Source organism: Mus caroli, chromosome 6 (genome assembly GCF_900094665.2).
Source record: "Mus caroli chromosome 6, CAROLI_EIJ_v1.1, whole genome shotgun sequence".
Taxonomy (NCBI): Eukaryota; Metazoa; Chordata; class Mammalia; order Rodentia; family Muridae; genus Mus; species Mus caroli.
The window spans coordinates 51622037-51633543 of NC_034575.1; the positions used below are offsets into that span (position 1 = coordinate 51622037).

The following is an 11507-nucleotide window of genomic DNA, read 5'->3' on the forward strand; positions in this document are numbered from 1 at the left end:
CACACCTTGGTCTTCATTCTTCTTGAATTTCAGGCGTTTAGCAAATTATCTTATATCTTTTTCTTAAACTCTCTCTCTCTCTCACAAAGAAATATAACAAAATTAACCTTGAAACTGATAATATAGAATGATGAAATTGATTATTAAGAAATGGAACAAATTATGCCAGTTAATGACATTAAGTCACTGGCCACCATGTAACTACACCACAAAAACCAAATGATAAAAACTTGAGTTTGTATTTGCAATAATTAGAGAATTTTCAGTTTCTTTTGAATAAATCACATTAAATGTCTGCACTAGTAATGTATTCAGGAATCATGTATGTGATGAAGTCAATGGGAAATAAATTCTCCATCTTTTAAAAGTTCATTTTATTGCACAAACATATCTTACATAAGTCTCAATTTTTCACTCAGTTAATATAAAGATATTCATGCTATCAGCCATGGCCCACAGTATGTCATTGCTCTATTCATAGTCCCAGTAGGCCAATAGGCCAATAATTTCACAAACACACACACACACACACACACACACACACACACTCACACACTCACACACATTTGCAGGCTACATCTTCAAATCTTCCCAAAACTCATGCCATACAACTTGTTACGAAATTCTGGATATGATTGCTTTCCCATTTCTGCTACTCTGCATCATCTCAGGGGAACTCGCTGGTAAGTGTGAGATGGTCATATTCACCAGCATCTGTGTGCTTCCAGTTACATTTGCCATAAACTTAATTTCCAAAGAACAATTCATCCCTTTAAGTTATCTAAGAGCATCAGAAAATAGCTCTGAATTGATACCTTGTCAACAACTGACCAGTATTTAGTTTTGCTGTCATTATATACTGTATAAAGTTTCCATGGAACTAGCTTAGATCCCAAGATTCCTAAAAATTCATTCTTGTTGCTGGCAGTGGAAAATATATCAGGCAATCCTATGTATCTTGTCACTTGAAGTCACATACACAGTGTATGTTCTGAGTATTCACACTGCTTTTAGGTCATTAATCACTAAACATGGTAAAACTTAAAAATGAAAATGTTACTTTTCATCTAGTATATTTGTATGTTCCTTAGAATATTAATCTCCACAAAGTAGAATGCAAAGTTCACTATGAATTCATAATAGAAGTTTAAAATCAAATACTATCATTATGGAGGGCTAAAGTGAATTTTCTTGGAAAAATAAAAAGCTATGCAGAAAGCAGCTCTTCATCTCTTATTACACAGCTCTTCAGACAGTTGCTTGGATACTGCTTAGTCTTTTGGTCTGAGTCAACTTAATAGTGATGCCTTCTCCATTTTTGCTAAGCTGTATTGACCTCTTTGGAGTTTAGTACTTACATTTCAAACTAATGCTCTCTCTTGTTGTAGGCTCCTAGGTGGACATCTTCAGATGTGATTATATAGCATGTAAATACTAGAGAAATCAAGAAAGTAAAATGGGATCATTACCAAGATACATGTTGAGGAGGGGCGCATTAGAGACCAGAACAGCAGGATATTCTAATCAGAGAAATGGAAAAATTAGTTCTTACTCTGAGGAGGAAGAGGGAGATAAATATAGAACACGGTAGGATTAAGGGTAAAGGGCATAGCATAACACGATTTGTTGGAGAGGGTAATAAGAAACTGGGTGGTTTTTTAGGTAAGGGAGGGGAAGATAAATTCTGAGAATGATATAGTTAGGTAAAATTAAAAAAAAATAGATGTCTTAAAAAGCCATAAGAAATCATACTGTCAGTGGTTTAGTTCCTTCCTAAGTAAAAAGTAAAGAAAAATAGTGTTTCTCCTGATATCTGGGAGTTAGTTCTTTAATACTGAAATGGGATTCCTAAAGGGTTTGAATGGGATGGAAACTGAACTAGAAACCATTTATGACCACATTTATCCATAACAGCTATACAATTAACAGAGTGTAGGATGTACAATAATGGTCTCCAACTCTGTGTCTTCAGTTCTAGATTCTAGGGATGTACAGCTTCACAGAAAAAGAAACATAAATAAAGATGAATGGGGAGAGAGTTCTTGCTGATTAAAATAAGATTATCATGAATTACAAATGGTGATTCTATTAGAATTATGAGTCAAAACAAGGATAGTTGCAAAATAGAACATAGTAAATATTTGTAATATGAGACATAATCACCTGATTTTTTAAAATATATTTTGTGATTTTTGTCCATCCTGACATATGTTTGTTCAGATGTACAATTCTGATTAACATTCTGTGCTCATCAGTACTGTTTTAGGTGTAAAATATAAAATGAGGAAAATTATATCAATAGTATGCTATTTTTAAGCCATAAGACTCAGGTAAATCAGACAGAACTTTTATGTACAGATATGACTGTGAATTCATTTATTATCTGTAATACTCTCTCTATATAGGAGATACATGGAGATTATCTAGACATGTAGGCCATAATGTACATGCTGGAAAACCAAAAGTTAAAGAGACAGGCTAATCAAGAGTTAGTATAGAAAATAGAGTGATGATATAGACATACTGTCCAGTGAATCACAAGTTTCATGTATTGTTATTTTTTTTTCAGGAATAAGAATATGATTCCCCTATGCTCTTAAGATGAATACACTTTCCACTTATGTTCTCATTAGAGAATGTACTTTATTTTCAAGCTGGGCTTGGATTCCTAGCCAATATGTTTCTTCTAGTTTTTTATATTTTCATAATCCTAGGTCACAGACCTAAGCTCATTGACCTGATCTCCTGTCAACTGACCTTCGTTCACATATTGATGATCCTCACTGGAGGAAACGTCATGCTTACAGACATATTTGAGTCACTGAATGTTGAGAATGACATCAAATGTAAGGCAACTTTATACACAAACAGGGTGATGAGAGGCCTCTCTATCAGCACCACCTGCCTCTTGAGTGTGATCCAGGCTGTCACAATCAGTCCGAGTACCTCTATGCTGGCAAAATTTAAACATAAACTAAGAAAACACATGGTCAATGCTTCTTTCTTTTATATTTGGTCTTTCAATTTTTCTCTTAGTAGTATCCTGATCTTCTATACTGGTGGTTTTACCAATGTGAGTGAGACCAAGCAGATGAAGATCACTAAGTCCTGCTCAATCTTGCCAATGAACTACATCATCAGGGGAATGGTTGTAACAGTGACAACCATCAGAGATGTGTTTCTTGTAGGAGTTATGCTGATCACAAGTATATACATGGTGATTATCTTGTTCAGACATCAGAGGCAATGCAAGCATTTCATAGCATCAACCATCTGAGAGAGTCTCCTGAGAAAAGGGCCACACAGACCATCTTGCTGCTAGTAGTTTTCTTTGTGGTCATGTACTGGGTGGACTTCATCCTCTCATCCACCTCAGTCACGTTATGGACGTATGATCCAGTCATCCTGACTGTTCAGAAGTTTTTGATGAATGCCTATCCTATAATAACTCCTTTGTTACAAATAAGTTCAGATAAGAGAGTAATCAATGTGTTGAAAACCTTGCAGTCAAAATGCCACTAGTGTTTATTTTGTTTTTGTTTTTTACATATTCACTTTACATCTGACTCAGTGCCCCTCTCCAGTTACCCCCTGCCATAATACTTCCCCCACACCTGTTTCCCCTTCTCCTCTGAGAGGGTACCCTCCAGGCATCACCCAATACTTGCACTTCAAGTTTCTGTGAGGTTAAGGGATTCCATTCCAACTGAGGCAAGAGAGGTAGCCCAGATAGAACAGCATTTCCCCATATAGGCAACAACTTTTGGGATAGCAGCCACTCTAATTCTTTGGTACCCATATGAAGTTCAAGCTGTACATCTGTTACATATGTGTGGGGAGGCCTACATGCAGCCCAAGTACATTCTTTGGTAGGAAGCTCAGTTTCTGCAAGACTCAATGGTCCAGGTTAGTTGACTCTGTTGGTCTTCCTGTGGAGTTCTTATCCCTTCTGGAGCAGCAATCCTTTCTCCTATTCTTCTATAACTGTTCCCAAGCTCCATCCACAGTTTGGATGTAGGTACCTGCATCTGTCTGAGTCAGCTGCTGGGTAAAGCCTCTTAGTGGAAACCCATGCTATATTCCTGTTCCAAGCATAACAGAGTACTATTAATAGTGTCAGAGTTTGGTGCTTGCCTATGGGATGGGTATCAAGTTGGTCTATTTATTGGCTGGCTATTCCCTCAGTTTCTGCTTCATCCATCACCCCTGTATTTCTTATAGATGGAATAAATTTGGGGTCTAAAGTTTTGGGTTAGGTTGGTGTCCTGATGGCTCCACTGGGGTTCTTGCTGGCCACAGGGGCCAGCCTCCAAGTGTTCCACATCCCCAGTGCTGTGAGACACTGATAAGGACCCCACCATTAATTGTCAGTGCCTTCCCAATCTCAGGTCTCCATCTCTTTCTGAATATGCCCCCTAACTCTGCCTGTCCCTCTCCTGTTGTTTGCAGATTTCCATGTATTCTTATGGTCATCTGGTTATAACCCTTGCCCCTCACCATACCTGACCCTGAAAGACCCCCATGTCCTGATCTCCTCTCTCACACAGTTTCTTCCTTCATCTGCCTTCTATGATTTTTCCATTCCCTCTTTCAAATGAGGCTCAAGCATCCTTGCTTGTGCCCCCCTTCCTCTCCAGCCTCCTTGAGTTTGTGGAGTGTAGCACACGCATGCTATATTTTATTGCTAATATCCACTTATAAATGAATACATACCCTGCATACTTTTTGGGACTGGGTTAACTCACTCATAATGATATTCTAAAGATCCATACATTTTCCTGAAAAATTCACAACATCTTTGTTTTTAATAGCTGAATAGTAAGTATTTCATTGTGAAGATGTATCATATTTTCTTTATCAATTTTTCAGTTGAGGAATATCTAGGCTGTTTCAAGTTTCTAGCTATTACAAATAAAGTTGGTGTGACAGAGTTGAGCAAGTGTCTTTTGTGGGATATTGGAACATCTTTTAGGTATATGCCCAGAAGTGGTATATCTGGGTCTTGAGTTAATACTATTCCTAGTTTTCTGAAGAAGAAAAAAAAAAGCAATGTCTTACTCAGGGTTTCTGTTCCCGCACAAACATCATGACCAAGAAGCAAGTTGGGGAGGAAAGGGTTTATTCAGCTTACACTTACCTGTTGCTGTTCATCACCAAAGGAAATCAGGTCTGGAACTCAAGCAGATCAGAAAGCAGGAGCTGATGCAGAGGCCATGGAGGGATGTTCCTAACTGGCTTGCTTCCCCTGGCTTGTTCAGCTTGTTCTCTTATAGAACCCAAGACTACCAGCCCAGGGATGGCACCACCCACAATGGTGGCCCTCATCCCTTGATCGCCAATTGAGAAAATGCCTTATAGCTAGATCTCATGAAGGCATTTCCTCACCTGAAATTCCTTTCTCTGTGATAACTCCAGCCTGTGTCAAGTTGACACACAAAAGCAGCCAGTGCAAACACCAAATTGATTTCCTAAGTGGTTGTACAAGTATGTTCTCTTACCAGCAATGGAGGAGTCTAGCTCCATATCATAGCTAGCATGTGCTCTCATTTGAAATTTTGATCTTTTAAAATACAATTAAATATGTGAACAAAATGAATAAAGTTGTACAAGATGTAAAGCTGGAATTAAAAGCAATAAAGAAAACAAAAATGGGGTTGATCCTGAAGATAGAAAACCTAGGGAGAGAACAGGAACTACAGACACAAGCATCATCAACAGAATGCAAGAGATGGAAGCAAGACTCTTAAATATAAAAGATATCATAGAAGAAATTGATACATGAGTCAAAGAAAATACAAAATGTATAAAGTTTCTAAGGAAAAACATCCAGGAAATTTGTGACACTATAAAAAGGCCATACCTAAGCATGTATAAGAAGAATAGAGGAGGGAAAAGAGTCACATTTCAAAAGTCTAGAAAATATCTTCAACAAAATTATATAAGAAGCCTACTTTCTACCTAACCTAAATTTTTCTTCCCTAACCTAAAAACAAAGATGGCCATAAATATACAATAAGCTTACAGAAAAACAAATAGACAGACTAGAAAAGATAATCTTCCCACCACATACTACTCAAAATACTAAATATAGAGAAGAAGAAAGAATATTAAAAGCTGTAAGGGGAGAAGGCCTTGCATCATATAAACTCAGACCTGTAAGAGTTATACATGACTTCTCAACAGAGACTCTAAAACCCAGAAGATCCTGGACAGATGTTTTTCAAAGCCATTGAGACCACAGATGCCAGCACAGATTACTATACTCAACAAAACTCTCAAACACTATAGATAGAAACACCAAGTTATTCCCATGATAAAATCAAATTTAAACAATATTGTCCTAGTAATCCAGCCCTACAGAGGATACCAGAAGGAAAACTCCAAAAGAAGCAGGGTAGCTACACCCAAGAAACAGAAGAAATTAAACAACTTATAGCAAAACCAAAGAAGAGAATGAAACACACACACACACACACACACACACACACACACACAGACACAGACACACACAGACACACACACACACACACACGTACACACTCAGCACTAACATCAAAATAACAGAAACTAACAAGCGTTTGTCCTTAATATCTCTCAACATCAACTGATTCAATTCACCAATAAAAAGCCATAGGCTAACAGATTGGGTGCATAAAGTAAATAGGATTTTTCATTCTGTTGCATATAAGAAACATGTCACAGCAACAAAAATAAACACCACCTCAGAGTAAAGGGCCTAAAAATTTTTTGAAGCAAATATACTCAAGAAGCAAGCTGGATTAACCATTCTAATATCTAATAAAATAGATTTCCAATCAAAAGAGATGGAGAAGTACACTTCATACTCACCAAAGGAAAAACCCACCAAGTCAATTATGAATATTCATGCCCAAATGAAAGTACAAACACATTCATAAAAGAAATATTACTCAATCTCAAATCACACATTGAACAACACAAAATAAGAGTAGAGGACTTCAACACCCCACTCTCATCAATGGACAAGTCATTGAAACAAAAACTACACAAAGAAAGCATAAAAACAACAAATTATGAACTAAATGGTTTGAAAAGATATCTAAAGAAACTTTCACCACAAATTAAAAGAATATACCTTCTTTTAATCACCATATGGAACTTGTCCAACATTGATCATATTACAAAGCAAGCCTCAAGAGATACAAGAAGATTGAATAAGCCCTGCATCTTATTAGATCACCATGGACTAAGGTGGGACTTTAACAACAACAGAAGCAAAGAAAGACCACATTCTCACGGAAACTTAATAACTCTCTACTTAATGATCATGTATTCAGAGGAGAAAGGAAGTAAGAAATTAAAGACTTTCACAAATTCAGTAAAAATGAAGGCACAGCATACCTGACTTGTGGGACACAATGAAAGCAGTGATAAGAGGAAAGTTTATAGTACTAAGTGCCTTCTTAAAGAAATTGAAGAAATCTCATTCTTGCCACTTAACAGCACACCTAAAAGCTCTAGAACAAAAAGAAACAAATATACCCAAGGGGAGTAGATTGCAGGGAATAGTCAAACTCAGGGCTGAAATCGATCAAACACAAAGAGAACAATACAAAGAATCAATGAAATCAATTGCTGGTTTTGGTTTTTTGTTTTTGTTGTTGTTGTTGTTTTGAGACTATCAACAGGATAGACAAATGCTTAGGCAAACTAAAAGGCACAGAGATAGTAAACAAATTAATAATATTGGAAATGAAAATGGAGATATAACAACAGAAACTGTGGTCTTAATTCAAAAGCCTGTACTAGAATATCTAAATGAAATCAATCATTTTCTAGGCAAATTCCATTTTCAAAAGTTAAATCAGGATCAAGTAAATATATTTACAGTCCTATAATCCTTAAGCAAATAGACACTGTCATTAAAATCCTCCCAAACTAGGTTCAGATGGTTTTAGTTCTGAATTAAACAAGACCTTCAAAGAAGTGCTAATACCCATACTCCTCAAACTATTCCACAAAAAAGAAACAGAAGGAGCATTACCTAATTCATTCTATGGTGACACTGTCACCTTGATACCTAAGCACACAAAGACTCAACAAAGACACAGAATTTCAGACCAATTCTGATAATGAACGTCAACACAAAAATATTCAATAAAATTTAAGCAAACTGAATTCAAGAACACATCAAAAATCTCATTCACAGTGATCAAGTAAGCTTCATTTCTGGGATGCAAGGATTCTTCAATTTATGAAAATCTATAAACATAATCTTTTATATAAACAAATTTCAAAAAATTTCCATGATCATCCCTTTAGATACTGAAAATTACTTCAACAAGATCAAACACTCTTACATTTTAAAAGTATTAGAAAGATGAAGGATTCAAGGCACACGACTAAACAAAACAAAATCCTCTCCCTATCTAATCAATATTATACTTGAAGTTCTAGTAATAGGAAACAGTCAACAAAAGGAAATCAAGAGGATTCAAATAGGAAAGAAAGAATTCAAGGCTTCACCATTCACAGATGAAACATAATACACATAACTAATCTACAAAATACTACCAGAGCACTCCTACAGGTGATAAACAACTTGAGCAAAGTGGCTAAATATAAAATTAATTTGAAGAAATTACTTGCTCTCCTTTATGTAAATGATATGGAGGCTGAGGAAAAAAAGGGAAAACAACACCCTTCACAGTGAACACAAATAATATGAAATTATTTGGTGTAACTCTAACTAAACATGTATGACAAAACTTCAAGTCTCTGAAGAAAGAAAATGAATAAGATATCAGAAGATGGAAAGATTTCCCATGTTCATGGGTTGGTAGGATTATCATAGTAAAAATGCACATCTTACAAAAAGCAACCTATTGATTCAATGCAATTCCAATAAAAATTTCAACACATTTTTCCATAGCTTGAAAAAACAATTCTCTCCTAAATATGGACCAAAAAAATCCAGAATAGGTAAAGCAATTCTAAATCATAAAAAATATTTCAGCAGGTATCACCACAGTTTATCTCAAGCCATACTACAAAGCAATACTTATAAAACTGCATGGTATTGGTATAAAAAGAGACACATTGATCAATGGAATTGAATCACAGGCAGAAATAAATACACACACATATGGACACTTGATTTTTGTCAACGAACTCGAAAACCATACAATGGGGGGGGGGGAACATCTTCAACAAATGATGCTGGTCTAACTGAATGGCTGCATGTAGAAGAATGTAATGTATCTATATTCATCATCCTGCACAAAACTTGAGTCCAATAACCAGTCCAACTTGAGATTCATCCCCTGGGCAATATAAAAATGGATACACTAAATCTAATAGGAGAAAAAGTGGGGAAGAGTTTTGACTGTATTGGTACAGGAGACAACTTCCCTGGGCAGAACAGGCTCTAAGATAAACAATTGATAAATGGGACCTCATAAAACTGAAAAGCTTTTGTAAGTTAAAGGACTGGGTGAGTCCTACAAAATGACAGTCTACCAATTGGCAAAGATCTTCACTAACCCTATATGTGACTAAGGGCTAGGCTAATACTTTATAAAGAACTCAAGGAGTTGGACACCAATGACCTAAATAACCCAATGAATAAATAAGGTACAGAGCTAAACAGGAATTTTCCACAGAGCCATCTCAAATGGTAAAGAATAATTTGAAGAAATTTTCAATGTCCTTAGTTATCAGGGAAATGCAAACCAAAACAACCCTGACATTTCACCTTATGCCAATCAGAATGTTTAAGGACAAAACTCAAGGGATAGCACATGCTGGTGAGGATATGGAGAGTGGAAGGAAATATTCCTCCATTGCTGGTGGGACTTCAAACTGGTACATCCACTCAGGAAATCAATCTGTCAGTTCCTCAGAAAATTGGAAATAGTTCTAGCTGAAAACCCAGTTATACAGCTCCTGGACAGATAACGAAAATAAATTCAACGATACCACAAGGACACATGCTCCAATATGTTCATGGCAACTTTATTAAAAATAGCCATGAGTTTAAAGCAACCCAGATGTCCACCAACCTAAGAATTGATACAGAAAATATTATTCACAATTGAATAACCCTTAGCTATTAAAAACAAGGACAGCATGAATTTTGCAGAAAAAATAGATGGAACTAGAAAATATCCTGCGTGAGATAACCCAGATACAAAGGGGCATATATGGTAGTGCTCACTGATGAACTGATATTAGTCATATAGTACAGAGTGCCCATCTTACACCCCAGAGACCCAAAGAAATTAAACAAGAAGGAAGGCCCAAGTGAGCATGCTTGAAGCTCTATTAGAAGGCAGAACAAAATAATCATAGGAGGCAAAGGGAGGAAGAAAATTGCATGGGAGCATGAATAGAAAGGGAAATGTGGGGTCAGGATCAGGTGTCAGGTCAAAGACAGGGTACTGTGCCAAAAAGATGGAGAAAGAATGGAAATATGTAGCTGTCTTGAGGGGGTAAGTTAGGAGGAATCTCTTGGAACCTGAGAGACCTGGGATGGGGGAAGCTCTCAAGAGTCAATGTGGGTTATCTTTTTTTTTTTTTTTTCCTTCTGCACACATTTATTGGGAGAGCTTGATTGCAGAGGCGAAAAGACCCTGAGCCCCAGAACTGGTGCTGCTTATATAGGCCTAGGAGAGGTGTGTCTACACCCGATTGGTTATGCTTTCAGTACCTCATTTGCATGCCTCGGGCCTGGCAGTGACTCAGCAAAAAACTCTGCTGCACACTCGTACATTGGTTGTTTACCCAAACTTATGGGTGGTGGCCAGCAGTAGCCAGTGCCATCTTGTAATGGCGTATGTGGCTTCAATGTGGGTTATCTTAACTGAGGTACCTAAGAGTGGGGACATGAAAGGTTTCATGTTTCAAGCTTTCAACCAAAATCTGTCTGGTCTTAAAGCAATACAGGGATAAAGATGGAGCAAGGACTGAGGAAATGGACAAGCAATAAGCAGTCCAACTAGAGATGCATCCCTGGGAAATCTCCAACCACTGACAGTATTAATAATACTCTATTATACTTGCAGACAGGAGGCCAGCATAAACTCTTCTGAGAGGCTCTACTCAGCACCTGACTCAGACAGATGGAGATACACACTGTTATGGTTTGTTATATATGCTTAGCCCAGGGAGTGACACTGCTGGAAGGTATGGCTGTGTTGGAATATGTGTTTCACTGTGGACATGTCTTAAGATCTTCACCCCAGCTGCCACTAGCAGCTTCACTTTTTCCTCTAGCAGCCTTCAGATGATGTTAAACTCTCAACTTCAACTGTACCATACCTGCCTTGATGCTCCCATGTTTCTACTTTGGCAATAATGGACTGAATCTCTGAACCTGTATGCCAGTCCCAAATATCTAGTGTCTTTATAAGACTTGCCTTGATCATGGTGTCTGTTTACAGCAGTAAAATCCTAACTAAGACACCCCACAGTCAAATATTGGATTGAGTTTGGTGACTCTTACTCAACAATTGGGAGAAGGATTAAAG

General features: G+C 37.1%; 1 pseudogene; it reads left to right on the forward strand.

Annotated features, from left to right (window-relative positions):
- The first annotated feature begins 2620 nt into the window (after nt 1-2620).
- On the forward strand, nt 2621-3522 carry LOC110296768 (annotated as a pseudogene).
- The last annotated feature ends 7985 nt before the right edge of the window (nt 3523-11507 follow it).